Consider the following 15923-nt stretch of genomic DNA (forward strand, 5'->3'; position numbering starts at 1 on the left):
ATGCTGGGAAGCCTGAATGTGATGGAGGGGAAAGGGAGCTGTGAGGAGCTGCAGGAATGGCAGCAAGGCAGCTGCACTTTTGGGAAACATAAAAATTTTCACACCTGCTTCCCTGTGCAGATAGTATGAAGACAAGGATGAGGAATAGAGCAAAGGTGCAGCCTCCAAGATGCAAAAGGTCTCCAGAGCCAGTGTAGCTGCTAAGGTGCAGAGAAAACAATTGCAGCTGCAGGGCACAGGGGGAGGAAGAGGCATTAGGATTAATACAGAGGAGGAGGACTAAAGGGCAGAGCACTGATATGGGCAAGAGGGAAAAGTTAGAAAGTCTGATGGCACTGAATATAAATTGCTGAAAGTATAAAGGCAACCCAGTCAACAACAGGATTTCTTCCACTGTGTCAGCCCAGCCAACCTCCTCCTGCTTCTACAGTTCTCCACAGATTATTAGTCACCAGTGAAAACATACAGAGGAAGCCAGCTTCCTTTTTCCTTCCCAAGTCCAAAAGAGTCTCTTTGCAGTGTCTCCTTCTCTCTGGTTTGTTTTTTCTTTCTTCTCCCCTCATCCATGCTTAAGAAATTCATAAATGTCTCTTTAAGGACATGTCTGCCGCCTTGCCGCGCACCCTTATAAATCAGATAAATATCTCGAGGATCCTTATCCTGGGAAAATTGAGATAATTGCACTAAATTGAAGAGCCTCTTTTTTTTTTTTTTTTTCCTCACCCCCTCCCATCCTTCTTCACTTTTCAGCTGGAGTCTCTTGTAGTAACAGGTGTGCTGACTGCTAATTCCTGCACAGGAATTACCCCCTCCATCTGAAGGGATGGCCTTCAATAGCTCCAGGCTACCTCCTGATGTGAATTTTAATCAAGATACCACATCAGTAGGGAATATTTTCATAGCTCCATCTGGGTCTCTGGGTCTCTCCTGGAACAGCTCACCCCAGCTTGTGCACTTCTGACACCTACCTGCCCAGGAAGCATCTCTGCAGTATGATTGGAGGGTAGTGTCTGTGAGGGGTAAAGCAAGTTCAGCTCCAACACTCCTCTTCTTCCAGGACTGGTGCTGAGCTGGAAAAAGGGAAAACAGAAAAAAAATAAAATTGAAGGCTGGAGGTGAATAGGGTTCGGATGGAAGAAGATGAGGCATTAAGAAACAGCAGAAAAACTAGCATGGTAGTCAAGTCAAATTAAGTCAAGTCAAATCAAGGCAAAAAGGCCTTCAGTGATCCTGTGCTCCAAGCAAGTCCTGAGATCTCTTTCAACCCATACCTCTTGGTCCCATGGCAGGACAGAGGAACATTATTGCTATATGTGGGGAGACAAAGACCCCAAAATCAGTCCACATTTTTCATCTTAATCACCATGTGCTTCTTCCCCACCTATAAAAATGAGAACACCACCCGTCAGCAGCACCAGTTACACTGAGGTATTATACCTGCCCTCCACCAAGGAAGGTACCACAGCCACCAGAAGAGCAGGGAACAGGGTGGCAGGTGAAGACATCAAGGAACAAACTCTTGTCCTGCTGGTTTTCTCCCAGGGGAAGAAAGCTCCGCAAACTAGAAGCCTACAGCTGTGTTTGACTTTTAATGCTCTACAGTCAAACACACAAGAAAATTTGGACTGTCAGAGCAGCTAAAGGTGACTGATGCTGCAATCCAAAGGGGATGATTACTTCTCCAAGAGATATCCAAGGAGCACCTGGGGTCACCAGGGGTGCCAGCAAAAAGGATTTTTGGTGACTTTGCATGAGACAGGGAGATAAACTCAGAAGGCTCTCAGTGAGTAGAGATGACCCTACATGCAGAAAACTCAGGAAGTGGCAGGCAGCGGATGGTGACATGATGGTGCTAAAGATGGCTCTCAAAACCACAGGCCTCCTCCAAGTACAAATTAAACCTTCCAGCCTAGCCAGCTCCTCTAAAGCCTGCATTGGCTGTGGGAAAGCAGAGCAGACTGGCTCCAAGCCCCAGGAGATAATTGCTGAGCTTGGGCAAGTGGCCTTGAGCCTGCAGGTGGGTTGAGAGAGGGGAGGACAGCAGCTGTTTCTACTTCACCCAGGTCCTCTGTGCCAGGACAACCTTCCTTCATTCCCAGCAAAGCACCACTCTCTGCAAATTCATCAAGGCCCATTCTGTGGAAAATGCTCTCATCTACACCAAAAATAGCCCAAGAGCCCATGCAGGGCTGAAATAAGATGAGTGTGGTGGCAGAACAAAGTGGTTCAGAGTTGTGAGTCCACCCAGAGCTCTGCCAGCACATCTCTTGAGGAAACAGTTTTAAACTGAAGGACAGTCCATTCAGATTTGATGTAAAGATTAAGTTTTGTACAATAAGAGTGGTAAAACACCAGGAAAAGCTGCCCAGAGAGGTGGTAGATGTCCCATCCCTGGAAACATTCGAGGTCAGATTGGACAGGGCTCTGAGTAATCTGATCTAGTTGAAGATGTCCCTACTCACTGCTGGGAGTTGGACTAGATGGCCTTTAAAGGTCCTGTCCAACACAAACTATTCTACATTTCCATGATCTCATTCCACGTTTGGAGTGGAAAGAAACAAATTTTGGGAAGGTGGCAAACATCATCTCTGAAGTCTTGTGATGAAGAGGAGATGGAAGGAAGACTCATGAATCAACTCCCTCTTTTCAGTTGCAGCTCAAATTTTCTCACCTTTCCTAGCCAAAACACCAGGAACAGCCACCACATGGTACCATGCCCTGTACCCAGAACAGGTGCAGTAGAAGGTGACACCTCTGCTTGCTCCATGTCATCCACATAGACCCATGGTGAGTGTAAAAGTAGCCTCACCAAACCAGAAAAGGGGAGTTGGTTCTCCATTGCTCCCCTCAACCCTTGCCCTGGCTCTGCAAAGAGACTGAGTGCAGCTTTCAGTGCCTATGGGACAGGATGGCTCCTACCCAGCCTTGAGAGTCTCTTCTGGCATCAGCAGGCTCCACACAACACCTCCATTCCTCTCATGAAGAATAGGCTTGACGGTGTTTTGACTCCTTTCTCAGAGACTCCCACATGGCACTTTACAATACAACTTCGCTCTTAAATACACACCCTGGCTGCATCCCAGAGATGTGTGTCAGGCACAAAGTGCTGTCAGTCAGCCCCAGTCACAACACATCAGGGCTTAGGAGAAGTCTGACTGATCAGGACGAGGGGGGAAGGAGCACAGGAACGAGAAGAAAAGGCTGAACAGCAAAAAAAAAAAAAAAAAAAAAAAAAAAGAGCAAAGACAAATCAAGTGGGAAAATGGCAGGAACTATTCCATACAGCAAAGGATGTTTTTCATCTGCAATACAGCAGCACTGTCAGGCATCGAAAAGGACAAAGATGTTCACACACAGGGTCACAGGGAGGAGGGTGGAAGAAGCTCCTGGGAGGGCTCCTGGGCTGAAGTCCGGTGTCTCCTGTCCATGTGGCTTCAGGCAGCAGGGGCTGAAACACACTGCCACATCAGCAGCATGGCATTCAATGTAAAGTGGGCTGCAGGGACAAAGCTACCAGATAAAATGTGTGCCTGGCTAAATGCCACTCCCGAGCTGGCTCTGATATCAGCACCCTCAGCCAAGAACGACCAAATGGCCATGGCACTGTGGCTGCCTCTCCTGTGCCATGGAGGAGTTCATGGAGCACAGGGAATGTTCACTGCAGGACTGGCCATATTCATTACTGAGGCTCAGACCCCCTTGCAGAAGCACTGTCTGCACTTCTGGCTTCATGGGCTGAGTTTAGCCAGCTCACATAGCACTGTGTTGGATTTTTATTTCATGAAAAGACAAAGGGAATGAAGTGGGTGGTGTACACTCTGACTTCATGAGGCATTTGCTAATCTCTGAGGAGGAATCTCATTAGAGAAATTGAAGAGGTCATTAAGGGTAGGGGTGGGAAGCTCTAGAAATTACACATCACCTAGAAAAATGACCAGAAGAAATGGGAGTCTCTGTGCAAGCTGGCTCATGGAGAAAAGTGAGTCCATTACTCTTGCTTCCTTACATTTACCATATTCAAAATCACTGATGTGGTGAACTGACCCTGACTGGATGTCAGGTGCCCACCGAAGCTGCTCTACCACTCCCCTTCTCAGCTGGAGAGGGGAGAGAAAATATGATGAAGATTCAAGGGTCAAGATAAGGACAGGGAGAGATCACTCACAACTCCTGTCATGGGCAAAACAGACTCATCTTGGGAAAATTAATTTAATTGAATCATTTAAACCTTGGGATCCTGGGCTCAATCACTTACTCTCACCTTGAAAGAGAGCTTGTGTGTCAGACCAATAGGCCCTTTAGCTAAGGAGCCAGCACTCTTGCAAGTCACTTTTTTGATCCAACAAAAGAAGAAGAAATGGCTACAGGACAGAGGATATGGAGAGCCTTGCCTTTCACTGGCTCATCTGAATCATAATTAGAAACATCTCTGCAAAACATCTCTGCAAACCCAAGAGGAAGCCAGCCTGCCCTCAGCCTGTAGGGAGATCAGTCCACAGCACAGGCCTGCGAGCCCCAGCCCGGCTGTGGCTGGGTTAATGTGACAATCCATTTCTGACAGCGTGTCAATACAAAGCAATTTAGGAGTGCATGACAAATCGACCCGAGGTAACAGGCAATTTCTGCGCTCTGCTGGGCACACGGAGCAGGACCAGCGAGGCCGCAGTCCCGCAGCACACCGAGCTCGGCCTGCTGGGCCGGCACCTCAGCAGCCCTCACCAGAGAGAAGGATGGCACGGGGCAGGGGCAGGACACCTGCTGTGGGACACCGCCTTGAGAGGGCAAAGAAGTGCTGAGGGTAGCATCCCATAAGGGTTTTGTTAACTGGGGAGCATTTGAATATGTAAAGTAACAAACTGGCTGAAACAGAGTAGATGGATGAAAACATACAGATAATTATAAGGCAGAACCTCAGCCTTAGTCCATGCCACCCTGCATAGGTGGAAACCGTGGACGGGGAACCACTGGCTGAACCCCACCAAGCTGGAGAGGGGCAAGCAGGTGGTGCAGACATCCCAAAAACCTGATTCCAGAAAGTCATTTCTTCTTTTAAGCCAGAGTCAGAGCACACCTGGATGGGAACCCAAGCACTAACAGCATGCTGCTGCCCTTCTACCATGTACTCCAGGAGTACATTTCACATCTCCCCAGGCAGGGACTAAGAGAGGCCATGGGAATTATCAAGGAGTGCAGAGGGTGCTGTGGGACAGGAATTTGAAGGCATTGGCATCTCCAAAGGCTAACCTACCCTCCTTCCCTCTCTGTCACAGCACAGATTGCAGGGAGGACACTCATTTGCCTCTTGCCCACATGGTAGCCACCAGCAGCCATCTCAGAGTGCTGCCTCCATGCCATGTGAAAGCACATTGGCACAAACACCAGGGCTGGCTTGGAAAAGCAGAGGGGGAGCCCAATCCAAGCAAATCTGTTTGCAAATGCAGAGTGCAGCAGCAACGTGCTGGCAGTGCTTATCCAGCATGATGGGCTGAGGGACACTCCCACCACACTAAAAGCATCTCAGTCTGTCATTATTAAAGCAGAAAACACAACAGATGCAGCCTGTGCCTCCAAGTCCAAGCTTTTGCTCCCTTGCAACCCAGGATGTTGCACTCTGAAGAGTTGATTCAGATCACTCACTCACCTAGAGAGGCCAGAAGTGCCGCCTCCTCTGAAAGAGTCAGGAGAAATCACACTTGCTGCCTATTTTTTTGATGGAACAGCTTTAAACCAGGCCGAGCTTCCCACCCATGCCACACACAAACTCTGGAGGGTGCCAAGAATGGTAATGCAGAAGTCAAAAAAAGGAAGAACGGATAGAGAGAGGAAATATAACATTGTTGTAACTCTGCCAGAACAACATGCTGGTTTAAACCTATCCTTGGACATTTTTTTATCTGGGGCATCATGGGATACAACCAGGGAGGCAGGGTTTGAGGTTGGATCCTTTTTGTGTGGTTGCATTAAGACTAAGATTCCCACTTTATTCTGATTTAATAAGCTAGTTAAAGCGTGTTAACAAAATTAAAAGCCATTATTAAAGGCAGATGTACTGGTGTACAAATAGCTAAGCATCAGCTCTGACTTTGGATGATCCACAGCTTCAGTGTATGCTTCTAATAACCAGCTGTCACTTACCAGAGATGTGGTAACTCTTATTAAATCCTAAATGGGCATATGGATGTTACATTTAAAGCAGTATTTTCCCCTCCTCACTTCTATCTTTTCCCACAGGCAACTGAGCCAACTCACAAATTTCCTGCATCATTTTTTCCCTTCGTTAATGGGATGCATGTTGAGATCAGAAGGGCCAAATGATGACCTGTCTTTTTGTTTTTTACTTCCATTTGGAAAAATCCATATGACACTCGGTATGTCAAAAGAGTTATAACACATACCAGATGCCTCAGCACTAATTGTACTTTTTCTGCTTGAAGCCACCAAGGTCCCCTGAGAAGCCATTCAACCACAACGCCAGTTTGTCCAGTGCTGCCATTTTCCTGAGCAGCTTTGCAGTAACAGGCTGGTGTGTCCAGCTCTTGGAGGAGCCACCACCAGCAGCCCAGCACAAACACCTCCTTCAACACAAACTACATGTTCAGGGGATCTGAAAACTGGGGCATTGTTGGGCTTGTGAGAAGCAAAATCTGTTTCTAGGGTGGGAGTAGGGGAGAAGGGTTAAGAGAGAAAAACAATCTCACTTGCAAGGTTCAAATAGGACTACAGTAGAAGTGCCAACAAATTGAAACAGGGCTTGAAATCAGGACAACGCTTCCACCATCCACTGTTTTTTACGTATTTTGGTTTTTAACTGAGGTAAATGCACTCAAGAGTGCAGGAGTCAGTGCCTTCCTGCACTGGTCTCTACAGGATGCCATCCTCTGCCCAGGTGTCAGCCACATGCCCCAGGCAGGTGATGATGCCAGCGGGCCCCACCACACTGGAAAGCTTTGCCTTGGTCCTTTTGCCATGAGAAGGAGCTGGCACCCTCCTTTGACTCTGCTTTTCCTGTCATCAGCAGAGGAAGACAAGGCTTTGGACACACCACAAAAGAGAATGAATATGTTTCTGTAACAGAAACAGACTTTCCTTGCCCCCACCAACATGAACAGCTGGACTACCTGCCCCAGGCAATGGTCACTGCTGCCCTGGGAAGCAGAGGAGAGCATCAGGGCAATTGCTCTCCTCTAGGTGGTACTATCAGCCATAAACACAGGATGTTTGTGAGCTAAACCTTTCCATCCTTATGTCTGAAGTTCCTGTACATTGTGCTATCAATCATTCAGAGAAATATTAAACTGCTGGAGAGCTGACGATATCATTTGCTATGTTCATTCCCTTGAGGATCAAGTGTCTCAGCCAGAGCAGGAGCTGAGTCCAAATGTGGAGCCTCCCCTATCCCTGATCTCATTACGGCCCTGCTGTTTCCACAAACCCCTTTTCCCTTCAGGTCTCTCTTCCCACAGCATTGACCACAGCTCATAAATTAGTAAGTACATGCATTTTTTAAAATCAGGTTTGTGGCGAGCAGATGTTGAAGATGAAGTGGAGGAGAGAAAGGGGAAGAAAACAAAAACCAACACATACAAACAATTCAAACACTGTGAAATGTTTAACAACATGTAAGTCCTTCAAAGCCACAAACCCCTTGGTCCCTATCCCTGGCTGGATTCACTAATAGATTTGCTACAGTGCCAGTGTGGAAGGCAGGGGTGCACAAGGACCCAGAACCCTGGTTTGCCTCCAATTATGTGCCAAGTTAAAACTCAGAGAAAAAAAAAAAAACCAACCAACCTAATCCACAGTCATTCTTTAATCCTGTGCAGCTTATTAAAAGCAAGAAGACAAGATAATCCACCCAGACTGGTAAATTGGAGGCTGCTCATTCCCTCTCCTGTAGAAATCAGCTCATTTTTTTTCCTGAGGATCCCAAGAGGCTCAAGTCCAGAAGACAATGACAATATACTACAAAAAGGAAAAAAAATTAAAGAGGGAAGTAATTATGGAAAAGGTTCAGAGGAAAACATTTCTGTAGTGCTGCTTAGGCTGAGCAGGAGCTGTCCATGCAGCAGGAGCTGCTGGCTCCCCATTCCTGCTCAACAGAGGATCCCACAGGAGAGGCAGAGCTGTGACCAGAGCTGTTCAAGGCAGCTCCAGGGATTGGGCACCAACAGCCTGAGCTACAAGAAAGGCTGAAGAAGACAAAAAAACTGTCTCTCCTGCCATCCAGCCAAAGAGGTCAAGGCTGGCCAGGTCACACAGATGGAAAGACTAAGGGGAGACCTTGGTGTAGGGCCCTCACTCTGCACTTACATTCTCATCCCTCTCCCTGTCAGGTTCCCTCAGGCAAAGGAAGGAGACAGCTCAGAGGGACAAACACACTCAGTGGGACACAACAACTCTGCAGGGCATGACCCCAGGTGCTGGAGACTGCAGGGCATGACCCCAGGTGCTGGAGAGGTGGCAAAAGCCAGGAGGAGCAACAAACCTGGTGGAGCAAAAGTACCAGCGTGGCTGTTTCCCTCAGGAAAGGTGGAAAAGAGGACGGGTAAAGCCAGCAATGCCTTCACAAATGTGATGGATGAAGACATATGACAGGATGGAAGAAGATCGTTTTGGGCCACAACCACTTGGACAAAAAAATAGAAGTACCTCCATTAGGAGAGTGCTGAAAGTTTGAATGGACACTGAGATTTCTGTTAACATTATTAATAAAAAGAGAGAAACTATGAAAAATGCCCCCTTTAGGAGACTAACTACCAAAATCAACCAAAAATGCAACAGTAAAAGCTTGCTCATCCTAGCTGCAACATTTAAAGTCTTGAACACCAGCTGTAGATGCATCACCAAAACATGATTGTGATTTAGACTCAATATTGGTCAATGATAAAAACAGAATGGAAGAGATGGAACTGGAAAATAGCCTTGGACAGACTGATTTATTCAAAACTCATGCCTCATTTTGACTTATTCTAAACAGAACAGACAGAAAACAGCAGAGCGCTGCCTAAAGGTTCCCAGTTTCAAAAGGGCAAACCTAGCCTTGCCTAGAAAAGGTAGGCTCAAATGTCTTTGAAGCAAAGGCAAAATTCCCTGAGGACTTCACCCCAACCACAGAAAAATAGTGAAGGAGTAAATCCTGGATGGCTCCTAACTTGCTGGAATGAGTAGATCAATGCAGATAAAAGGAGTAAGAAGAGAACAAAGAAAGGGAAATTATTAATCAGCAAAGAGCAAAGTTTTAGGGGCTGAAAATAGAAGAGATGGAGTGGGATATGCCAAATGTCAAAGAAGTTAGACCTGAGGAAGGATATTAAATAGTGAAAGTTCTCTGGTCATACAAACACAAAGGTAATAAAGACAGAACAAGCACTGCTGTGATTCAGTCTGTGGGAAGAGAGTTCACAGGAAATCCAGGTGAGGTCCCAAGACTAAGTGAATTCTTCTCAGCAGCTCTGGACAGTGACAATAATTACAAGCATATGAACTTAGCTGGATGACTGATACAGAAAACGTACTTACCACAGCTGAGAGAGAAGTGAATATCTAAGATCTTCCTGTGATCAAGCCACAAGGCCAGGTGTCTCACAACCCAAATTCCTGGAGGAACTATTCCATGAAATAGACAGATTGGGAGCAAGGGCTTCAATAAATTCACCAGTAAGGAGGTGAGGAACATAAAATGCAGTACCTGTATGTAAAAAGGATGAAAAAGCAATCTGAGCATTGCCACCCATGGCCATGTGCAAGGGAGGGAGCAAAAACTGGGCAGGGCAAAAAACATGGGGGACGCCAGCCTATCCCATTTGGGAATCTTTTTTTATTTTTATCTCACTTTTTTGTATTACTGACCTTCTAGATAAATGAAAATACACATTTTAGTGAATTATTTAATGCAGGGCAATGATGGGAAGTGATTTGTTGTGATAAAGAGGAAGAGGCTTATCCCAGGCTCTGTAAGAGGCAGAGATTTGATGGAGGCATAGCTGTGGACAAGGAGGGAAGGGTACAGCTTGCACAGACAGTGGAGTTCCTTGCAGGGTGGTCTCAGGACTTACCCTGGTCAACAGTTTTCCTAATGAGTCCTTCTTAATTAAACTAGCCTATGAGAAGCAGGAGAAACCAGGGAAGACAATATGGATATCACACTGGAAGCACAGCTTGAGCATGGTTCAATCCCTGAAGCAAACCATGTAGTTTTCAGGAATTTCTGCCGCAAATGGGGAATTCATAAGTTGAAAATGACTGAAGAGGAAAAGACTTTGATTAAAGGAGTCAATTACAGGCTGATTAGTGAGATAAAGCCACCAAGCAGGTAAATTTGATCCTAACATATATGCAGGGGTGGATTTCCAGCAGAGGAGGGCATCTCCCAGTTCACAAATTAAACTGGTCAGCCACACTCAAGAGCAGCAATAGTCTCAAAGAAAGACTGTCAGGATAACCAGTGGATGGAAAATGGCCCAAGAAGACTGAGGACATTAATTTTTTATTTATCAGGCTGAAGGAGATGTGATTTCAGTCTCCATTCCAACTGTAGTCAGTAAACATGGGAAAAAGCAATGGTGGTAGAAGGATGACATGAGTACTAAAAATATGTCAGCTAGAAACATGTCTAAGCTCAAAATTATGCCTCACCAGAGTAGGGAGGCAGCTGGGGCAAACAATGAAAAAACAAGGAGGAAGTATTTTTAAGATGGCTCCTGCTAGGAGTATGAAAGGGATTTTATGAGGTGGCTCCCAGCTGGGAATTTAGCCAAGGTACTGGGGTTAACACACCCACTACTCTGAAAAGTACCAAGGGATTTTCAGCAACCCGAAATTGCCAAGACCTTGGTTTTAAATCTCCACTGCTGAAAAGCAACTATTTATTCAGCACAGTTCCACTTGAGCAACTATGTGAAATGCTGCTCTAAGACTCTCAAAAGTCTCCCGGGGAGCAGGCAAAAAAATATATATATATTCTGTCTGGAGCTGATTCTGTTTCCACACTTCTGTCCCTCTCATCCTGCTTCACCACTAACAGGATTTGCATCAGAGCAGCCCAGTTCTCAGAGCCAGGCAGCTCCCGGCCCCTCTCCCTGAGCCTGTCACACTGTGGAGACATCACCTTTGGACACCTGAGCATGAGAAGCAGGGTCCAGGGCAGCCAGGGGAGACATTGGCAACACAACAAACACCTCTGTGCCCCTCCTGGCAAGCACAGAATGAGTTCAGGCATCACAGGGTATTGTACAGTTTAGACATGTCCAAGCAATTCCAGCTAGGAGCAGATGCTTTCAGAGCCACTCAAGACTTTCTTAATAACACAGGCTTACCTGGGCTGAAAGAAAACTGAGCCATCTCCATCCTAAACCAAATGAGAAGATACCAGCAGCCTCCATGATTCCCAGGCAGCAGAGAGCTCATTTTAACAGGCACCATGTCTTCATGCATAGAGGAACAGCCACTGTTTGGGACATCCAGGTGTTCCAATGCCTGCATATAATTTTTTATTAGCTCAGTGCACTGTGTTTTCTTGCAACACTCTCCAGACTCTGCAAAAAAAGACTGTTCAGTCAGGGCTCCCTGTTTTGGGGGGAGTAATTTTGGGGTTTAAAACCTTGTCCCTTCTTTTATTCCCTATTATTTGTGCTGAATGATACAGATGACAGACTCCACATCAAAGCCCAGACATGACCCAGAGAGCACTACAAGTCCTGCCCTGCCAGCAGTGACCAGCATGCACAGCACAGTGTGGAAATGCCAAAGCACCACAAAAGAGCAAACCTGAGCAGACTAAATCCTCCTCCAGCTGCTTGTTGTTCATCCCTTTCTGCTCAGTTTGGCAGCAGGGCTGAGCCAACAGGGAAGCCCAGATGCTGGGAATGGGGCAGCAGGCAGAAGGGTGCTCACCAGTGGGCTCTTCTTCCCACAGGTGCCTCTGGGCAGAGAGATGGATGGAAGCAGATGGAGTGGTTGACACACAGAGGTTTAGCAGCGAAACTTCCCACTCCTCTGAGCCTGTAGCTTGGCACAAGAGTGGCAGGGCAGTCCCCAGCCCAGTGACTTCTAAGGTTGCCAGCAAGATGAGGTACAGTTGACACCTACCTGTCCTGCTCCTTGTCCCAAGGAAGGGATAGGTAAGTATCAACTTTCACCTTCCTCAGCTTCAGGAGGCTGTCTGGAGCCTAAATCACAACAAAAAAGGGCCAAGCAAACTGCATGGGATGCCGAGAGAGACGTGCCCAGTGCTGATCTGTCCCACCCCACAGCCAGCCCTGCCTTTACACATCACACCCACCAGTGAAACCAGGCTGCCACAGCCACACCACACACCCCACACACTGCCTGGCACCCTTCACCCCCTCGGAGAAGGGCCAGGAGGGGCCCAGGCCGCCCAGTCCCCAGTGGTCCCTCTCCTTGCTGTCCCCTGCACAGGCACACTCCCCTCTTCTCCCCTTCCCCTGCCCTTCCCCGCTTGTTGCACGAAGGGCGCGTTTGACCTCAATCTGTCTGCTCGGATTAGAGTCCAGAGCTGTTCCCCTCTGCTGAGCACAGAGCCCCAGCAGGGCTGTGAGGCCACATCTGCCATGGTGGGTTATTCCAGAGGGGCTCAGCCAGGGCTGCCACCGTCACAGGGCGTGGGGACCCAGGGGTGAGAAGGGGCAATGATGGCTGCTCCCTGCCACAGCCACGGCTCCTGGCTGCTCTGGGAACAGGCACCATCCTACCAAGCTCAGCTCGCCATGAGAAGTGAAGGAGAAGCAGAAAGGGTTAAGTGGTGAAGGAGAAGTGAGGAATTATCATTATTATGGAGTGGAGATGGTTGCATAAGCTGAGCTCTAGCTGTAGGGATATGGATCCTTTGGGTTTGCAGCAATGTTTCTTTGGAGTACTCCAGAGATGCTCACAAATAAAAGTAAATAAAGGTAAGTGTGGAAAATGCAGCAGGGCACAGTCTTTGGCCCAAGGCAAGTGACTCAGCAGGGCTCAAAACAGTTGCACTCTACCTGTTCCCAAAGCAGAGTGACCTCACTCAAACTGCTCTCTGGGAGGCATTTTGCCCATGACACCCCAAAAAAGTGCCTGGTCAGGAGACAGGCTCCACAGAAAGCCCCTTTAACTTCACTGCATCCTGTCCCATGCCACAAGCACCTTCTGCTCTAGCTGAAGTCCAGCACCACACCAAAGATGTATTCAAAGGAAGGACTGGAGAGAGGCAGTAAAGTGCTGGAAGGACCAGAGGGAGGAAGGAAGGTGCCTTCCACCACCAAATGGACAAAAAGGACAGAGACATTTGCTCAAGAAGCTGACTGGTCAGTCTGGGAAGAAGCAGGAGGGTGACAGCTACTCTAACAGTCCTCATGTGCACACAGCCCAGTAAATTGGTCGGGAGGGAAGGGCAGCAACCCTGGAGGCTTCCACTGTGTTGGTTGAGGATGACAGGCCAAGTCTGACAGCTCTATGTGCTGTCACCATCTATTGTGTTGCGTTCCCTGAAGGACAGCAGGGCCAGTACAATGCCCAGAGCCCCAGCAAGTGCTCTTCCAGACAGCCTGGCACAGCTAAGAACTGTCCCCAGCTGCACACGCCCCTCTCTTTCTCTTAGGAACACCAACAGAAATATTTCCCCCTGTTCAGAGGACAGGTCTGTGGCAGCTCCCAACCCATCACAGCCATTTTTGACTGCATCAAAACTCAAAACCAGTCCTTCAGGAGGGACCTTCACATCCAGTACCAGGGTGGTCAATGCCCTGGGGACATGAAATTTCACCACAGGGTGAAGGTTGCAGCCTATTGTGCTACACCAGTGTCCTGCACCACAGCAGCTGGTTAACACAGTGCTGGGACTGAACAGCAGCTTGGTCAGACCCCTGACCAAGCCCAGAACTACTGGCAGTGGGGTTCATTCCACTTATTCTGCAGAGCAGGATCAGCTGAGAAATGTGGATTTACCTTGTGAAATGTCTCAAAACCTCAGGTACTCAAGTTAGACACTTCCAACCCAGCTCTCCCCAGAGAGCAGAAGAGGTATCAGTGCTGAAGGAGAAGCTCTGCTAAGTCTTAGTTGTTTTGTCCATGCCCAGATCTTCCAAGACTGTCCCATCCAGTGACAAGGACATATCACAAACACACAAGCTGTGACTAAGATGCACATGTCTCACAGAGGATGTCTTTCAGCATTCCTCCTTCATTTTATCTTGCTCTGTCATCACCCAGTTTGGAGTCACTGCCCATCAGACACATTGCTGATAGTCCCTAGGTGGAAATCCAAAGGAAACCCCGGCTGAAGAAATGATGGGTCCAAAAGGGTTAGGACAATCCACACTCCACCCGTTCTCTGCTCACCTCCAAGGGGAGAAGCCACCAAATGCTCTGGAGTTACAGCTCTGCAGGCAGAAAGTGCCACCCTGGGACTGCACAGCTCTGCTGCTGCCTGGCCTGTCTGCTCTGTCCCTGCAGCCACTGAAGCTCAGCCAGCAGCTGGGGTGCGTGGTGACACGATGGTGACATGACAGAGGCCTGGCTACAGCTTTGTGCTGGAGGCCAGCCTGGCTGCTGTGTCCTGGGGCATCAGCAGCGAGGAGACTGGCACGTCCCTGCAGCTGCCCTGATGGCCGGCCTGGCTGTGCTTTCCTTCCTCTGCTCCCTTGACCCTGCCTATCCCACAACCCACAACCCAAAAGGTTCCCCTTATTTCAGCCCAGTGACGCAGAAAAACAGCCATCATGATGGGGGGATGGAGACAGATGCCAGCGTGGAGAAAACCTCCAAGTCAGACACACAAACAAACCCAAATCACCGCTTCTCATGGATGTCACAATAAGTAGCACAAACTGTAGCTGCAGGAAAAAAATCCAATAGACACCAATTAAATGCATGACTTGACTGCCTCTGCCGTGGCAGCCAGTGGTGGCTTGCTGGTGGCAGCAAAGTATCACTGGTCACTGCTGACACTGCTGAGCTGCTGCCTCTCCCAAGGGATGCCAAGGATGGTCAGACTCACCGGTGTGACACATCCCTGTGTACCAGCTGGCTTATTGCCAACTAAACCATAAAGTCACTTATGTCCTGCCTTAAAAACAGGGACTGTCACTCTGCCATGACCCCAAATCTCCCTGGAGTTTTAGCAGTGGATGAACCCAATAGTAAAAAAAAAAAAAAAAATCTCTTTTAGACTGTCCAAAATCTGGGGTAGCACAGATGAGGGCATGTCTGCTGTTACTCAGCAGGATGCTGCAGACAGGGCAAGCCCAGCAAAGGTCCTGCCACACTCCTTGACTTGACAGAGAACGGGATCACCCCATGACAGAACTGCCACACCCTTTGACTTGACAGAGAACGGGATCACCCCATGACAGAACTGCCACACCCCCTTTGACTTGACAGAGAACGGGATCACCCCATGACAGCTATCTGGAGCAGCTGTTGGGTAGCAATGTGGGACAGCCAAGAGAAAACCCACAGCCCACCCATGAGTCACAGTTTTCCCTGCCTACCCACAGTGATGCTGCCATCTGCTTTAGACATCCCAAAGACAACTCTGGTGTGATAGCCACAACAGCACAATGCTGTGCCAGGCAGCCTGGCCACAGCATTCCCAGCCACAGGCACTTCCAAAAACCAGCCTTCCTGGTGCTGGCAATCAGGCATCGGGTATCACACTGCAGCTACCCTGGGCATTGCGTCACTCTGCAACTGGTGCTCTTCCTGGGGGGCTCTGGGCCCCATGGCACTGGTGCCTACTCCCCTGCAACCTCTGCTTGCCCTCTACACTGCATCCCTGGACAGGAGCATTCAGTAAATCAGAGCCACGTCTGCAAGAAACTCACATCCTTCCTTTATTTAATCTGCAGCCACTAGAGGGTAATCCAGTCCTCCAAGTTAGATCAGCTCTTGCTTTGATACACTGGGCAGCAGGTAAGTGCCTGAACCCCAGCAAC

The 15923-nt window shown here is 48.3% G+C and overlaps 1 long non-coding RNA gene across 1 annotated transcript; it reads right to left on the reverse strand.

Moving 5' to 3' along the window:
- Nucleotides 1–940: 940 nt before the first annotated feature.
- Nucleotides 941–11422, reverse strand: LOC119705879. Its single transcript, XR_005258345.1, has 3 exons — nt 11316–11422; nt 9520–9688; nt 941–1070 (listed from the first exon to the last, which is right to left on the reverse strand). It is a non-coding gene; the product is annotated as an uncharacterized LOC119705879 (long non-coding RNA).
- Nucleotides 11423–15923: the final 4501 nt, after the last annotated feature.

This window comes from Motacilla alba, chromosome 12, assembly GCF_015832195.1.
Source record: "Motacilla alba alba isolate MOTALB_02 chromosome 12, Motacilla_alba_V1.0_pri, whole genome shotgun sequence".
In the NCBI taxonomy this organism is placed as follows: Eukaryota; Metazoa; Chordata; class Aves; order Passeriformes; family Motacillidae; genus Motacilla; species Motacilla alba.